Source organism: Aphelocoma coerulescens, chromosome 2 (genome assembly GCF_041296385.1).
Source record: "Aphelocoma coerulescens isolate FSJ_1873_10779 chromosome 2, UR_Acoe_1.0, whole genome shotgun sequence".
Taxonomy (NCBI): domain Eukaryota; kingdom Metazoa; phylum Chordata; class Aves; order Passeriformes; family Corvidae; genus Aphelocoma; species Aphelocoma coerulescens.
Window position 1 is genome coordinate 101,201,973 of NC_091015.1, and position 18,559 is coordinate 101,220,531.

The following is an 18,559-nucleotide window of genomic DNA, read 5'->3' on the forward strand; positions in this document are numbered from 1 at the left end:
TCCTGCACTCCTGCCAACCGAGGGGATGAAGGAGGTTTACCCCTCTGTCTCTCTCTGGTGGAGCACTCGTGAGTTCCTCAGGGCAGGTGATTGGTGGTAAGATCAGTCATAGACAGGGACAGGAAAAGAATGGAGCTTTCTTAGTAAGAACAAGAGTTCCAGGCATTTTCATAGCTGTAGTTCCTGTTTTCAAAGTTTGGCCTACTTTGGGAAGATTTGCATAAAAATAAGGAGCATATTTCTGACATAAAATCTTACCCACCAATCTTCCATATTGCAAGTTACTCTTTCAGTGCATGAGATGCTGCAGTTTCTCAGGGAACAAACACCTGAATTGTCTGAAATTGCAGAATATTAGGCTCTTAAACTTCTTTCATGGAAATGTCTGAACAGTTGTGTCTGAAATTGGGTGGTGTGATCACGTATGGGAAATCCAGACTGTCAAAATAACAACCTAGTTGTTTATTTTCCCTTCTCTTCAGGGCTTTGTAAGAAGAATTGGCAGGTAGCCCTAGTGACTGGCAAAGCTATGAGTTCTGCCAGTGATAATGTTATTGATACAGCTACCAATGTTGTTGGATTTCTAACAAGGCACACTGGCTAAAAATGACTAATGCTCTTCTTTCTGTGTTGTCAGGATTCAGTGTAGGGTATTTTAACTCCTAAACAAACATGCCCAACATATAACATCTGGCACACAAATTTATCGTTCACATTAGTAATAATGCCAGAAGATGAAGGTTTTGATGTGTTCCTCAACTGTTTACTCCATAGGTATGTGAACATTTAATATATCCAGTGTCATGATATAGTTTGCTCCTCTGTACTGGGATGTATATGAGTTATTCTAGAAAAATACAGGAAACCAGAGTTTGGCAACTACTGTAAGTGGAAAATTTAAACGTGATTCAGCTTTTAATGAAGAGAGTCATTCTCTTTCATCTCTCTGCTAGACATGTAATTCTAGCTGGTCCTTCATTAGTACAGCTTTCATCAGTATGAAGATAAAGCTGTGTTTAAGAAATTACTTAAGATTAGAGTTCAGTATGAATTTTGTTTGCTATCTAAAAATGTGTTGCATTTTTCATACTGGAGTTTGACTGAATATGTCACAGAAAGTGTGTTTCTTCTGATTTTTTTAGTTTTACTTTTTTCCTTTGAGGGTAGCATTCTGGATGCCAGAACCACCGTGAAACTCTTCAGATAGACATTATGTCAGTCACACACAGTTATGAATTAGTGAAGGAAAGGTTCAGAGTAAATTGGATTAGCAGAGGTGCATGTACTATTACATAATTCATTGCAAGCAGGGTTTTGTAAAATTAATATAAAATCTAACATAGTCTTTAAAGGTTTAAAGTGAAAAGACTAATTGCGTCAGATCCATTTTGTCCTGTTTCCTGCTTACTGAATTCCAGCTGACAGCCTAGGAAACCCACACCTCATTACCATATTTTGAAACATCTGTTAAGGAAAACAGATCTGGTTGCCAGAATTCATCTTCCTTTCAGAAGTGCCAAGTATGTGAACAGAACCATTATTTCTTAGGCAAAAAAGACCATGCTGTCATCAGCCACATTAAGCCTTTATTTGGTTCAGAATGTATGTAACTAATTGAGGAAAGCTATTCATACAATGTCACTGTAATTACTGAAACATGAATATTTCTCCCTTGTATTTCATCTGAGCAATAATCCTTAGGTATCAGCCACATTTATTTTAATTCCACATTTTAACAGTTTTCTACCTGTTAATGTTGTAATTATGACATCAGAGCTACTGCTCTGTAAATGAGCTGCCATCAGAGACCAGATGCTGAGGTTGTGTTTTACATGAAGGGAGATGGTGTCCTTCCGTCCATGGTTCTGCACTGGTGGTTCAGACACCTCTTGTGCACTGTAACTACCTATGTCTCAAAATACCCCTTTGCAAGAACAGTACCTCCCTTAATTGTAGTCATTAAAGACTCCAGTAAGTCTTGTAAAAGGTACTTATTTAAGACCGGTTTCACAAAACCGGTGAAATTGTTAGCCTTTTATATTTGCATACCTTTTTTCTTTTTTTTCTCTAGCCTTGCTTATTCCAAGTCTCTGTGGCCTTAAAGAGATTCAGTTATTGACATGTAGGTAAGTAGAAGATGATAAGGTTCTGGAGGACATCCGTTTTCTTATTTCCTAGAGTAGACAGCTGGGTAAGCACACTGTGCCTATGTACTACTTTCCATTTCATCCTTTGGCTCCAGTTTCCTAATTAGAACAGTTTGCTCAGAATGAAAATGAAAAGCAAAGGATTTAATGCAACTTTATCTCTTAATGAGACAGTGGCAACTGGTAACAAAGCAGAGAACCATGGCTCCATAACTGGACAGCTCTTCTGGACTCGTACACGTGCTTTATCGAGTCCAGGGCGATGGCAGAGTTTGGTGCTGTGAATGTGGTCACTTAGATTCAAAGAGGGATCCAGCTGAAAAGTAAGCAGGGATGCCCTCAGTTTCAGCTGGATCAGTCCTTGTTCAGGCTCATCACACTGCTGGTGCTGGTATCGGGAGAAGAAGGAGGGCAGGGCATTAGCACCTAAAGGTTTACTTTGGTGGCAAAAGCTTCATGGTGCACAAAGGTTAGTTTTCAGATGTTCTTTTCACTTTCCCCTTTGTATGTATTTATGTATGCTTTTGTAATGCTTTTCTCTTTGCTATTTCCACTTTCATCTCTTTCCTGCACTTCTCGATCAGTCAGATGTACATCTGTATATCTGTAGTGTGAACTTATCCCTTTAGCTCTGCATGTATCTCTAGTGCCTGCTAGAGTTAGGGTACCTTTCTTTATACTGCATGTTAAATTCATGCCCAGACACACGGATTAGAAGGCCTCTCCTGACCTTTCTCCACCTGCTTAAAGCCCTGTCACCTGTGCATGGGCATCACCTGCTCTGGAGCCCTCTAATGGGGTCAACTCAGTGAGACAAGTCAAATCTTTACATTGTAGTGGTAGTATGTATTTGAAGGTGTGAAAAGAAATAAGCCTTGAACTGATCAAACAACTTCCTACAGCCACTGAGAATGGATGCTATTGTACTTCTTTCCATCATCTGTCCTGGTAACACAATTCTGTTCAGTACCTTGGGCCCGCTCTAGTGCCTGGTCAGCCTCTCCTGGAAATGCTTTGTTCATCTGACCTATTAGGAAACTCACCCAGCAAAGGGAAGGTACACAGACACAGTCCAAGGGAAGAAGAGTCATGGGGCTGGCTGTGGGATAGTGGATGAGAGGAGCAGAAGAGGAGAGATAAGAAGCAAGACCTTGAACTTTTGACAGCAGTGAGGTTTGAGCATCCTTATTGTCAGACTGACCTCACTTCTGGGGTCCCATTTGACAAATTATCAGCTGAGTGCTGAAGCAATCAAGTGCACAACATCTGTATACATTGGTACTGACTATTAGACCACAGCCAAGTCTAACCTACTTTGTAACTGTGCAAATATTGATGAGATGTTTTCCTATTGCTCTTAGGAACACTAACAACACTCAGCGTTGTCACTAATCATTGAAGAGGCCAGCATAGTGTAATCTGGAAGTCCCCTGCCCAAGTTCTTCATGTCCTCAGTAGAATAATTACACTGCCCTTCCCTTCCCTTCCCTTCCCTTCCCTTCCCTTCCCTTCCCTTCCCTTCCCTTCCCTTCCCTTCCCTTCCCTTCCCTTCCCTTCCCTTCCCTTCCCTTCCCTTCCCTTCCCTTCCCTTCCCTTCCCTTCCCTTCCCTTCCCTTCCCTTCCCTTCCCTTCCCTTCCCTTCCCACTTTTCCCACTGCTGGCTGAGTAATTGCTGCTTCTCTTAACTCAGACAGTGCTCTCTCAGGTGAAGCACTAAAGCAGGAAGTGTAGTAGTCACAAGGTAGCTGTCTAACTACATGAGTGCTGCTCATCAGTCACCTGTAAATTATTGTCCAGACACCTATTACATGTGTGTGTGTGTGTGTGTGTGTGTATTCTGCCTCTGTTGTTTGGATCCAAAGGACCTGATACCATCAGCAGAGTTTAAGAGAAGGTGTTCATACCTGCAGATCAGCCAGGCTGAGGCTCCTGGCATGAATTCGGTGTGCAATGTCACCACATCCACCAACCTGTTTTTCAAAGCTCTGTGTTTGGACTTCTGAGCCTTTGATCTCCATAACAAATCCAAGGGGAGGCTGCTAATCTCAGATTTGCTGCTTGTGTGCAAACTAAGCATTCTGAGTGGTTTAGCAACATATTGTTATGCCATGTATTTATGTTCTGGTTTACAGTTAAAAATATTTATCCTTCCTTTGTGATCCTCTTCTGAAGGCCTTCTTCCTGTGATGCAAAATGGTACTGGTAATTAACTGCTGCTCCTGCCACGTCCAGAACCACAGGAGAGGGACTGCAGTCCACTGTCACAGATGTTGGTTTGCCTCACTTTTCAGGCTTTGGAACTGGCTTTGAAATATTATTACTATCTCTGTTTCACTAACATATGTAAACTGAATCATCTCTGGCAGCATCTTCAGCATTTGGATATCAAAAGTAGCCAAGACAGAGCAACTTTCATACATCTTTCTTTCTTCTGTATTAGTTGCTTGTAACTCTGTGCTCATAGTAAAGATGGGTAACTTTATTACTTTTGTTCAAAAGGTACAAAACATATTGTTAGATATTCCTCATCTTGATCTCAGCTGTATCAAAAACATAGAGAATCTGAATGTTCAAGCTCATAGCTGAAAAAATAAAGAGATCACTTCCCTATATCAATGTAATCCTGGGGTCTGAGAGAGTCAGAATTTGTTATTGCTGCCTTTTGGACATTTTTTTGTTTTCTTGGAAAAAAATCCTGTTCATTATCTCTGCCGCTGCATCCCAGTCTCACCTTTGAGAACTTTTTCTGCCTCGCCCTGTGCACCTCTCAGGAACCTATAGCATGGAGAGCATAACTGGCTGATAAGTTTAGCACATCCAATTCACCAGGAGTAAAGAAAAAATCATCTTAAATTGCAACACTCCAACGTATCTTGCACCCATTCCTTGCATCTATAGGTGAGGTGGCAAATTTTGCCTAAGATCATTTCCCTCCCTATAATGGCTGCCGTTTGATTTCTTGGAGGCTGAACCTCCTGAGAAATTCTCTTTCATTCTTTCCTTCTGACTTCGATGCCTGCAAAAAGTTTGGTAGTGAAATGTTGTTGCTCCTCTCTTTGTCCCCCATTTCACATTCATGTTACCTCTTTCTCCCCTCTTTCTGCTTCTCTCTCTAAAGGTTGAGGTGTCTAAAGTAATTTATGCCACTGCGTTTTGAATTTTTCTGAACTGTTTATAATGTGATTGCCAAATGCTTTTGTGACTGAAAGAAACTACAGAGAACCCAAGGGTGTAATATAAAACACTTTGAGTGTCTTGAAACCAGAAAAGTGTTGGGTTCAATTTATGATCAAGATGTGACCTTTCTGTAATTTTACAGAATTGTGAAGGTCTACTGGGACAAAAACTTTTTTAAAAAAAAAATTCTGTTAGTAATCCAGTCAGCACACTAGGGTGAAAGTCCATTCCTGAGTATACTGTAGCTTAACCAATAATAACATGTAGTTCTATGTGTCTAACCTGCAGGTTATCTGCTTGAACAGTAGAATGTCATTCAGCAGCAGTGGGTTGTATATGTGTGTGAGTGATGAAAGGAAAAATGTTTTCCTGGGAGCCCCTCCATTGTCTTTTCCCTCTCCCTTGGTAACCCCACCTTCACCTTCCTTACCTCAAATTTCGTTTGAGTTATCCCAGGGTGAAATGTGTATTTTTAAGGAGTAGTGCTTTTAGAGGTGTGTGTGTTTATCTCAGCACAAAAGCTTTACCTAGGAAAATACAGTGCTACCTATGATAATGTCTGAGTTTGTTTTAATCTAGTGCAATGAACTATTAAATTCACTTTAAGAAAAAAATCTATGATTCCTCCCTTGACTGGACTGAAAGCAGGAGGGGGTTGAACTCTTAGCTGTGGCAAAGGAGAATTGCTCTGAGTAAATTTTCATTACCTGCTTAATTACTAATACTTTTGAACTAATATTTTAACAGCTAGTATTTGTCTGCTCTGTGCAATAAAAGTCACACAATTGTGCAATAGTATAGGGCACCCTATGGCAAACTACATCAATGAACATACTATAGTCCATACATTTCCCCTTGTAGAAGGGAAAAGGACTCTTTTGACTGTCTCCCTCACTCTTTGTGAAGCCACAAGGAGTAGGCTTCTCTATGGTGGAGCACAGCAGTGGGCCAGATTGCTTTCTTTGGGTATAAGATTTGGGTTTAAATCAAAATATATACAGTTTCTGCTAACATGTGGATCATTGGATTGGTGCAAGATCCCAGTGCCCTGTGGTAAACGAAAATTTTGCCACTGCTTTCTTGGGAGCAAGATTTATTCCTTGGTAAAGAGAGCAGAGCAGTATTAAGATTCCTTATCTAATCTCTGCAAAATGGGATGCTTCAGAGTGTCTCACACCTTGTCTAAGCTCCACGAACCTTCTAAATTTGGATGCTCAAACTTTTATTGTGTTGGAGACCATTAAAATTCAGCTGTATGTACAATATAAATGTGTTGTAAAACCCTTTATTCTTTCTCTGGGAAAGTTTACAGAGACCTTAGGCTTTTGAGGGATGGTCTGTGCTGGATTAAGCTACAGCAATAAGGACATTGCTGCTTCCAGGTGTCCATAGCCTGAGCCATGAGAGACCAGCAGGTATGTGGTGGAGAGGCAGAGGGGAATGCTGTTCTCCTCAGCATCCTGCTGAGGACTGTTTAAACACTACAGCTAAATCCTACAGAATGAGTGTAGTTTAAACTAATTCACTGAACTTGTGAACTCCAGTGTCCAGAGAGCCATTGCTTTTTTTTGCGTGCTGTTTCTTCTGTCCTTGCTGTGAAGACTGTAATTGCTAAGAGGGTGGATGTCCAAGAATGTTACATCTTGAGCTTCAGCACTTTAATCCCACAGAATAAATCCGTGGGAACACTGCCGGAGATCAGATTCTCTGTTTAGAACCATTGGTCAATTTTTTTGTTTTGCTTATAAGATCATGACTAAACGTTTATATCCTTTGGGATATGTTTGTTGTTGTTTTAATTTTCACACTGGATATAAAACTTAATGTGCAACTCTATGATTGCTTTCTCTTAAAACACAATCAGTGTATTTGCTATGAATACAAATGTACAATGAAGAAAATAAATGCCAGAGTAGACAACAAAACCTATCTATCATTATTTATTCACTCAGCAAAGCTATAAAAAAGCATAGTACATAATACGCTATATCTATTCCTTTTGTTCCACCATTTCTTTTAACTGAGTTATAGCAGGGGTAAATGTGAAATGATAAATCTGTGTAATAGCTCCTCACCTGCTACAACAAAACACAATTCAAAAATTATTCAGATGTGTTTCAGTTGATGATACCCAGCTTTGCTGTCTCTGACTGTGATTCTTCCATAACTGTCCGATCATGCTTTATTTAGTTTCATGAAGCCAAATGACCACAAGTTTTATGTTACTGGTTCCATTCCTATGTATCTTTTTATGGCTACTGGCTTACATATTAATGCAAGATAAAATAAACCATGAAACTACAGGGCCATCTATACCAAAGATTACATCAGAGGAGCTAAACCTTGAACTAAGACATCCTTCTCCACTTGAATGCATTTACAGCTGTGATCAGACTCAGAGAGGGAGCTGTGTAGCACAGCTGTTGTCCAAAGAAACCTTATTTCAGCACTGTGTGTACTCCTGGAATATCCCACTGCCTCTGAGATGGGGTTAGTACAGATGGCAAGTGTTTAGAGAGAAAGATTGAGGGGTATTCAAGCATTAACATAACAGACACTGTAGAAGAGCTTGTGATGCTACTTTGTATTGTCTTTTTTGGTGGAAAAATCGGAAGGGGGATTTATGCCAATGTGTTTGCAAATCCTGGCTGCGGTACATCCTATTCCTTTAGAGCCAGCTAGACACCAGCCATGTGCATGCAAGATGTTGTGATTGTTTTTCCATCACTGCTTGCTTGGAAGCAGAGATCCCTAATTTTATCTTTACCACATGCAGTAATTCAAGATTATCTTCCATCTTCCCCATGATGAAAACGGGGAAATTCTGAAATGAACATTTTTCCAGTATTCATGATCCTTGCAGACATCAGTCTTGGCATGCTCCTTTTGTCTGAATTCTTGCCGAGGATAACAGACACTCTACGAAGCTGGAGAGGCTTCTGGCAATAAAATAAAATAAGAATCAAACCAAAACACCACTCAATAAGAAAGGAAGAAAAACTTTTCATGTGGGAAACTCTTCCTTTCAGAGATCTTTTAGCATTTCTTGGAAAGACATGAATGGCTGATAGTCTGTCAGGTACCAGCTGAAATATCTAGTTTCATTTTTGTATGCACTTAGTACACTAAGGTTTATATTGCTACAGTTCTGTTACTGTGTATGGCACTTTGCTTAATAAGGTAGGAGGGTGATTTTTTTTCACAGAGTATTGTATTCAGAGCCTCTTCAGTTGTGAGTGTCCCCACTCAACTTTTGTGAAGGCTGTATGTGAATAAACTTAAGCTGAACTGCCTGATTTATTAGAGTGCATAGTGCTAACGCTGTTACGTGAACTCAAAGCCACATACAAAAATCCCTCTGACTAGATAGTTCCTGATGTTACTTTACCACTTAGACCTCAGGACCTGGAAGGCAGTACTTTTGAGTACATGAAATTACAATGGGCTATCAAATCAAAGCCCAGATAGTCTGAAAAGGAGAAGTTAGACTAAAGCTGACATACCCAAGCCTCCAAACTATATTTTAAGGTATAACCTTACTGTAGATAATAAAACCATACTAGGAATAAATGAGGCCCATTACTTCTTTTTTTCTCCATTGTCAATATGAAATTCTGATGATAGTCACTTTATTGCTCTGCATGAAGCTGCATATATTATTTAACTAGTATGAAAGATTTCCATCTATTCAGCTACGTGGGCAGCTTTCATGCAATAAAGTTTTATTCTGGCAGGGGAGTACTGCCAAGCTTTACTTTGGTTAAGTACATTAAAAGAAATTCTATCATCCATGTGAGTCTGCATTGTAAAATTCTGGTTTGCTCCCTGGATATTATTTTCACTAATGTTATCAATGTGAGAAACCTTTTCAGTAATCTTTATCACATGTTTTCTATGTAAATCAAATTATAAGTAGCTGATAAAACCTTGCTAGGGCTTCTGAAACTGTGGGAACAAAATGGATTTGAATTCAACACTAAGTCTAACTTAGAGAATGAACAGCTTTGCTGTCTTACAAAATGATGACTATACTGCTGTTAAATCTCCAGTTCCTGGCACATTGTTTTGTTGACCTTGTCATACTTACTTCAGGTGTGTTCTTCTCCCCCATAAGAATCAGTAGCATATGATTTTCCAAACTTTATTACAGTAAAGTAACACTCTGAGAAACTACACAGTGGAAATGATAAGCAGGAAACAGCATTTCAGGAAACAAATAGCTTAGACTACTTTCTTATAAGTTTCTAGGAGGCAGAACTGTTCATCCTTTTAAAATCCTATTCTACACTCTGGAAAGAAGATGCTGATAATGGGGCAGAATGGCTCATTTTGAGCTCGGGATTGATATTTGCCTTGACTGCAGTGGAATAGTTCTTGGTGCTTTTGATCAGATGGGTTTTTTCTGAAAAATTGAGGAGTTCAAAGGCCTCTGTTCCATTCTTTCTTCTCATGATAGCTGCTTTGGAGGTTGTGGTGGCACAGCTCAATACTTCTCAGGTCTGCTAGATCTATAGATAGAACAGAATTGGTACATCACAAGTCCTTTTGCATTCTTCCCCTCATTCTTTTCCAGAATTACTTGAGGTTCAGCAATCTGATGCATCTTTTAAGTATAGTCCCATTATCACCAAGATCCTTACATCCTTTGAGATGGACTGTGCTTACATCCACCAGATTTTGATTCCTCTCAGCACTGACCATGTTGCATCTGCTTTTCCATCATTTACTTTCCCACTTTTCCTCAGATCAGTCACGTAGCTTCACAGCTGCTTCTGCTCTGCATTGTCTTCAGACCTTTTCTTGACCACATCTTTTTTCTTAGTCTGTCTTCCCATTTTTGGTTCCTTCTCTTGCCATAACTGTTGCCTGCTGTTCCTGCAGCTACCCACCAGCCCTAGACTGGGCCTCTGGGCTTATCTTTGTAGGCAGCTCTAGCAGTGCCTGCTGCTTCTCAGTGCTGAGCCCTCATGGATTGTGTCTTTGAACTTCTGGTAACACAGAATTCTCAGACACTCACTCTGAAGGTCCTTGTTTTCTCACATGTGATTAAGGGTCAAACTTTACTCTTTAAATAGTTGCCAAGAAGTAAGAAGAGCAGTGATGAGTCAGAAGCTCTATAAAGCCAGGTGCACAATAAAGTTTAAGTGTTCAATGAATTAGAACAATGGGAACAGTCATAAAGCCTTCAGTGCCAAAATGGTCTTTTTGTTTATAAACACCTGCACAGTGGGATTTCCCATTGCATGACTGTAGTGCTTTGGCTCTTTTTCATTAAAAGATAATAATTTTTGAAAATAACACAAACACTCAGGTTGAAGACTGAGAGAGTCCATGGGGAAATTGCATTTAGATAAAGAATCCTAGCTAGATAACACACTCTCATCTCGGTTTTCTTTTTCCCGTTTTTTATACTGTTTTTTTTTCCTGTCTTTTATACTTTATGGGATGAAATAAAAGAAGGTAAATTTTAGAGAGTTATTGCTGTATTTCTGAAATAGATGCTTATGTCTTGCTGTAGATTCTGTTTAGAGACCTGGATTATGTCAATCTGTGACACTGGACAATAAATCAAGGCTTGGCAGATTCTCTAATTTTTCTACAAATGTTGGCTGCACAGCATAACATTCACTTCTGTACATATCCCTCTGCTTTATTAAATAGAATGAGCAATGGCAAAAATGTTTCAAGAAGGAGCTGTGCTACAGATCATATTGATGGGTTAAGAACTTTGAACGGTGGTGAGATTACACTCACGGCACTCCATTTTTGGTTTCTTCCCTGTACTTTTCTAAAATAGGAATTAAAGCTGTTTTAAAGAGCATAACAGGCATGCCTAAAGGAGTTTTTAGCTTTTCCAAAGAGCTCCTAATTTTACTGAGAAATTAGAAAGAAGAAAAGTAGAAAGAAAACACTTCAAAATAGTAAAGCACATTTTAAAAGCTGAATTTCATCTCAGTAGAAACTATCACAGGCAGCTATAATCAAAAAGAGCTTGACTAACACAGCAATAATCAATGTGAAAGAAAACACATTCAAAGAAAGAAGGCACCCAAAGAGAGAAATAAACTTAAGATCAAAAATATCATTAGTCTTCTCACTTCTTGAAATAGTCTCACAAGCAATACTTTCTTCCAGAATTACTGGGAAAATGTGATGGAACATGGTCTTATTAACCTTAATTTAGACTTTTTGATGTAAAAATCTGATAATGCTGTGTCACAAGCATCTATTACAAGCTTATTTCCTTCAGTTCATGACTCCTGTGCATCAAATTTTATGCAAATCTATTTATTATCAATATCAGGAAGAGCCAAAATATTCAAAGGCAACATATTGTTGTGACTCTGCCTTCCCAAACTTCAGGCATGCACTTAGTAAATCTCCTTGAGAACCATACATAGGATTTTTCTAGGATCTAAATGAAGAATTTTGTAAGGGGGACTGCAGACAGTGAAGAAGCAAGAAGTAAAAATATATACAAGTATGCTGAAATTCCTTGGATCACCCTCTGAATTTTGCCTAATTTACTTCTGATATAGGTTTTCTGTTCAGTGTCTTATGGTTCGCTTTTACTGGTATGTTTTTATGTAAGTACAGAACAAGATCTGGATAGGGAGAAATTTTTACAGCCTTGGAAAGTGTAACATGCTCCTTATGGAGGCATACTCATTCCCAGTTATTTCGCTCTTAGACCTATTTCTTACATCTTCCTAGAGGATCAGAACTAAGCCAGGACTGGAGCTCTGTGATGGCAGTGTGGTATGATGTTGCTGTTCTCTATCAACATGAATTCATTCTGATGTGTAGAGAGAGTTCATTTTTGCACACACTTTTTCTTTGAAGAAAATTTATTGAACAATAAGCACATTATATTCAGGAACACTAATATAAAGTGAATGAGATCATTGAGTCCTTCCCATCCCCATACTCCATGAAGTACCTACATGATCATTTTATGTAACTTAAAACACCTCAAATTCACATAGAATCTCATTCTGAAGCTCTACTCAGTACAGCTTAAGCCACATTAAATTGGTCACAAACCTCTTTCAGTGCTAATTCCATGAAGGGATTTCAAATTTTTCATTGATTCTTTTCATAGTTTTCCTTGTTCTCCCATGGAGAAGGTCTTATTATTGTATTTGTGAACAGTTGTGTGAATATATAATTTTTTTTAATTATTCCTAGATTTAAAAGACTATTAAATCAAATTAAAACACACACAGTCATGGAGAGCACTCAATATTTTTCACGCTGGCTGCAAGCTAACTACACCTATGAAGCATGTCTTCTTGACAGACCCAAGTATCTGCTGAAGCTTCCAGCAGGCCCTCCAGGTTTTGCCCTGGTGTTAGCTGGCTTGCAATTAGTATAACGAGGTAGAAGCATATGCAGAGATCTGTTCTGAATTTCTTTGACCTTGACCCTCAAATTAGTCATGACTAATAGAAAAATATAATCTTTACCACAGAGCGTATGTCGCAAGTAAACAGTTTTGCAGAGCACACATTTTTGGAAACCTTGTCTCACATCATCTTGGATTAGCATAGGTTTTTGGCTCTGTGGAAGGCCACTCAGCAAAAGCCCATCATTTTCTGTCCAAGGTTTTGCAGGAGAGGCATCTTCATATTGAAGCTATATTCACATATATTACCATTTGCTGAAGTTTAGTGGTTGCATTTAAATTTCCCTGGCACTGTAACTCCTCAGCTTTCCTGAAAGGTGAGATGGAGGAAAGACAATTTCACCCTGTAGCATAAGCATGGTTTGGTGAGATGGGGTATGTCTACATTAACTTTTTAGCTCAAATTAGGAGGGCACTTTTCAATGCAACTCTCCCTACACACTGAGCTTTGGTTTGTAGTGCAGAGCTGTTTCAGAACATGTGAGATGCTTTCCTTTGGGAGGAAACAAAGCTGTAAGATTTTCTCCAGAGGTTTTCATAGTATGTTCCAGCTGAAAACAAGTATTCAGTCAGTGGAATCAGACCAGGGGTGCTGTGAAGTGAAAAGCTGCAAATTGGGAAAACTGCAGATGTGGGATCTCCAGTTACAACTGTTTTGCTCCACAGAGCTGCTTTTGCTGGTGTGCACAACAGGCTAAGGTAGGGTCAGCCCTTGTGACCTCAGGTGTGCAGCATGTTCATGTGGGCAGAGATTCCCCCAGTTTCCAGCTGAGTACTAGGAAATAATTTGCTCCCACATATGTTGGGATAAGGGACATACAGACATATATAGGCATGTATTGACATTAAAAGATGCCTATAGGCTAAGGAAGAGCAAGGAGGATTTACAGTATGGATTGTTTGAGGTACACTTCCAAAAAACAAATATATGCTATAGAGAACTACCTGTCCTGGTTTGACATAAATGAATCATTCCAAGCACTGGGGGTGTCTGCAGACACCTAATCCTAGAGAGTCAGTTCAGTAAAATTAAGACCTAGTTATTAAGTATAATCACCAATGTTTATAGAACAGATTGCTGCTTCTGGGTGCCACTGATGTAGATATCTGATATACCACCAGTGACGTACCAAGTGAGAACCTGATTTTTCAAGGTTCATTATGTAATTAGTTCACTTTTTTTGCTGGGTGTTTTTTACTGTAATGTCTTCATATCATCTGCAAAATCTTTAACATAATTTTCACAGCTAGATTATCGGTGCAGAAATTCTGCCATGCTAATTAAATGTGAGAAATGTACTCATTGCGTTTGTGAATATGCATATCATTTCATATGAGTTTGCTTGCAAATGTATTAAAGGAAGTTCTGTAAGTAATCACATTTTGGAAAACTTACAGTTGTTTTTACTATGTTCTTGTGATTCTTTTTCTGTAAATGTGTGGATGCATTGCACATGTGCAGAATAAATTATTTATTCATATGAGGGTGAATTCTGCTACTCCCTCAAGCTTCTAGATAGAAGGTAGTTCACCAAAATCAAGATGAATTACTCATGGACTTCATGTCCTGGTTCTTCTTTGGTCAGTGCCCATTTCTTTTTGTGCTTTATATGGAGAGGGAAAAGGGTGTGGCAGAGCAGAAAGGTAGCCTGTTATGAAGTGGACTTTGAAAAATCCCCTTGGTCTTGACCTCCAAGTTGAATGTAATCATGTAGCTTATTTACTCTGAGTTAATGGAGTCTGTGTTTAACATTTATTGTATTTGATTAATGAAGGTTTTGCTGTTCCTTTGCTGAAGGAAAGGACAGATGTGTTTGTGGTCCACTGCTTCCAGTTAAACAAACACAAAATCAAGTTTCAAATCTTACTCAAGGGCACACTTCATCAAGGGAACAATATATAGCTTTCAGTCTGAAATCAGCAGTCAGAAGCAGAAAGTACTATGTGGTTTTTTTTAACCATAGGTGAGAGAGTAGCTGTCCTTGAGGATCTAGCTTTCCATACCACTGAACAGTGCCCAGTATTCAGAGCCAGTGGAAGAAACAACAGCCCTGGAAACCTGAGGTTGGTTCAGCCTTTGTATTCTTCATGTCCCTCAGCATAATATCTCACATCCCTTCCAGATGCCCAGTGCCCACAGCAGACAATCTCTAATCTTTATGATAACTATCATGTCATGTTTAGTTTGATGTACAGTACTAACTCTCAGAAACCACATGTAATTTACTGTCATTTAAAGCAAATCAAGTCCTGTATACCAAATATGCAAAAGTTTTAGTCCACTCCTCCCTTAATCTACTTCATTTACTCTATTGAATTAGAGGAGAGAGCTCAGTCATTGTCTGTACATCTATCCATTTGCCATAAGCACAGCAGGGGTCTTTTGACACTCAGGGTAGTTTGCCCATTCAGAGCAAAATCAGAGGAAGAATAGAATGGTTGCTTACTGTAAGATTGACTTAAAAGTAAGAAACTTGGTTTGAAGCAATAAGATGTGGGTTTGTTTATGGAAGAACAACAGGATGATGGAGTATTTTGGTAAACATGAAGCACATCTCAAAAGCAAAATCGCTTTGTTATCAGATATGTCTCATGTAGAAGCTGAGTGCTGTAATGTAGAAGCTTAGTAGCGTCATAAAATAAATAAAAATGTGTTGTGATTTGTGTTGCTTGTAGGCAGATGTCTCCATTGGCCACACTTGAAAATATTACACCAGTGCTCTCTCATATTTGCAGCTCATCTAGTAAGTACAGACACTGTCACTAAAGCAGCATCTTCAACATATTTGTTTAATTTGCTAGCTCTAAGGCAAGCTGCTTAAGCTGAATAATTTCTGACTTGCTTTACAAGAATGTAGGCAGTATCCATGATGGTGACACTGCTGTGACTCTTCAGCTGATGGTGCACATAGCAGAACGTTTTGATGTACATATTTTTCAGGAAAGAGACTCTCAGTAAGATGTGCTGTGCTATAAAATGTTTGTATTACTGCTGCTGGAAAGATTTAACTGGAAATGACAATTGCCTGGCATTTTTCAGCTGTTACTAACGAAAACTGGAAAAATATCAGAAGAGTGACTCCATGCAGGCTTGTGCTGGGTGGTGTGACCTACTCTCTTGCAGAAGTAGCCTACTACTATGTTTGCATAGTCAAGGCCCTGAAATGGTGTTCATTTCTCATGTACGTCTGGAGAAGGGGCAGCTTATCCAGGTCCAGTATTTCCAGGTCAAGAGATTGACCTGGAAGATCCAGGGCAATGAACTTCCATGAACAGCCCTTATCAGCAGCAGTTTTTCTCACAGATTTTGACTGATAATGGTTCCTCCTTGGTCTTATCTCAGCAGAGTATTATGCATGCAGTCGTGTATGGGGCCTGCAGCTTCCTCCACTGAGACAAAACTATCACTTGGCTTCCTGTTGCTGAAACGAAAAACAAGCTTACAGTGCTTTATCCTGTGATACAAAGGCATTTTTCCTCCCGAAAAGAAAAATATATAAAAGATTTTCCTAGAAAAAGTGTATGACCTACATTCTGTATGTAGCCAAGGACTTTCACATCTCTTTAAATGCAAATGTGCTTAAACAATTTTAAATCTATTTCAGTACAGTGGGGAACATGTGATAGACACATAACCTTAGTGTCTTTACAGATCATTCTGGGTATACATGAGTGCAAGTTCCGGTTTGCACTAAACTTTTCAAGTCACTTCAACAGCTGCTAAAGCATGATAATGAATTTATTTTGGAAAGGGATCATATTTTCACTTTATGTGTGTGTACAAGAATCCTTGTCATAGGGCAATCAGGTAGAGAATTTTCTGATGACATCTTTATTCTAGAAAAGCAGCTGACTGTAACTAACATATCTAAGAAATAGCCTTCGTGTATTACTGCATTACATATCAAAAATCATTCACCAGCAGAAGAATCAGCAAAAAATGAGAAACATTATATGCAGCTTTATTTTCATCACGAATTTGCCAAGTCAAAATCTTTACAGGAAATCCATGAAAAGCATAAACCACCATGTGTGATAGACCTAATACATGACATTCCTGCTTTAGGCTACTTCCCTAGTGATTGTTTCATCGGATTTATTGAATTGTGATGGCTTCTTTATTCTGTTCTGCTTTTTCTAATTTCTAATGATGAATCCCAACAGAAACTGAGGTGCAGAGAGACAGATAGCATATGATGTAATATGCTAATGAATCTGGTAAACTGCTTTCTGTGCTAAATATGGTTAGACCTGGACAGAAGTGATTAGCAAACTTTCTTTTTTGGGGATTCCTGCCAATTTTCAATATGCATGACAGCTGAGAACTGCCTGTTCTTGAACACGAATGCTACCGCAGTCATTGTTTCCTGTTTCTGGCAGGAATATCATGTCTGTTCGGAATCTGTGGGCCATAATCTTATTTTACCACAATGCCAAATTCCAAAGCTTTATAACAGGACTCCCAACTGCTTTTAGTGCTTAGAGCACTGCTATACATCCAAAGCTGGCCTCCACCCAGCAGCTCTTATCACGGCCTGTGGAATACCAGAGTGGCCTGCACAGAAAGATGGGTTTGTTTGAATGTCTAAGCACCCACTGCATTACCACAGCAGTACATGCTGCAGACATCATGTGCTTCTTGCTAGAACTGTGGTATAACTTGAGTGTACCTGTGAAGGTGTTCTTGTCTTTAAACAGTAAGCCCAGATACAGTGTTGAAACAAAGCCATTTACATTTTTCCAGGTCTGTATAGCCTGTCTTAGGAAAAGAGGACCAGAATCAAGTTCATTTCCCTGCTGTGTTAGACAGGACAGTTTTTTGTCTCTTCCTTGAGCATCACTCTTGTCCCTAATGTGCCTAATACACTGTGCCTCTGCTTGCATTCAGGGGGATGCCCTACTGTAGTAGAATTCTTTAAAGGTTTCTTGAGAATCTTTCTGATACATCCATGCTCCACATACATTTGGCATCTATCTCAACCTCACCAGAAAGAGGGACAAAAATAACTGTGCCCGCTGCATAGAACATGTTGAATCTGGAACTGTGATATAGCACAGGTATTTCTTCAGATAACCTGAACACAGGAAAATCCAGTGCAGGACAACCTTCACGTTTACATTTTCAATAAGTGTATTGTAGATGTCTGGTGTTCCAGAGGCTGGTATTCAAATCAGGTCCCGTGATGCAAAAATCCTAAAAGAAGCTGCTAAAGTAAATTTTTATTATGGTTAGCGTTTCTCCTGGGAGGAGCTTGACTTTGAACTTAAAAGCATCCCACATTGAAGCAGAGGTTAATTATCAGCCTTCCACTTCAGCATGTACTACAGAACGCACTGCACAAACCAATGAAATGGTCACTGCATGGCTCCAGACCCAGAGAATGTTTACAAAGCACCTGACAGATGTGTGGGCAGGCTGAAAAGAGGTCAGGTGTCATGAAACTGTTTTGATAGCTCTGTGGTCTGGAGAAGCTCATCAATTAATCTGTTTCTTAGTCCTAGTCATACTTCTTCAACTAAATTATGAGAATATTCTGGGGTTTGACCTGCTTTTCAGCTTCCTGGGGACAAAATATCCTAACAGGTGTGACCAGCATGACCTTAGTGCTTGGGCAATTAGAGTAAGTAAACTATAAAATATTCATAGCACATGATACTGTTGTGATTTTCTGGCAGATTGATTGCTTCAGTCAGGCTTAGGGGACTGGCTGCCAAGGATTTACACTGGCTAGTGAAAAGCACTCATGATAATAGGTCCTCCTGGTAAAAATGACTAAACCTGGAGGTCAAAGCACATAGAACAACAAGTGAAATAAACATTGTTCTGTTG

The 18,559-nt window shown here is 39.3% G+C and overlaps 1 protein-coding gene across 23 annotated transcripts in view; it reads left to right on the forward strand.

The window, feature by feature from the left end:
• Positions 1–18,559, forward strand: part of LOC138104882 (poly(rC)-binding protein 3-like) — a 503,757-nt gene that overhangs the window by 277,187 nt on the left and 208,011 nt on the right. For 18 of the 23 annotated variants that reach the window (XM_069004182.1, XM_069004184.1, XM_069004178.1 and 15 more), the window contains 2 exons: positions 14,694–14,793; positions 15,406–15,473. The exons of 4 other annotated variants lie outside the window; for them this stretch is intronic. The gene's annotated coding sequence lies outside the window, so the exon portion shown is untranslated. The remainder of the gene's footprint in view (positions 1–14,693; positions 14,794–15,405; positions 15,474–18,559) is intronic. One more of the 23 variants, XM_069004167.1, reaches the window with a different exon arrangement.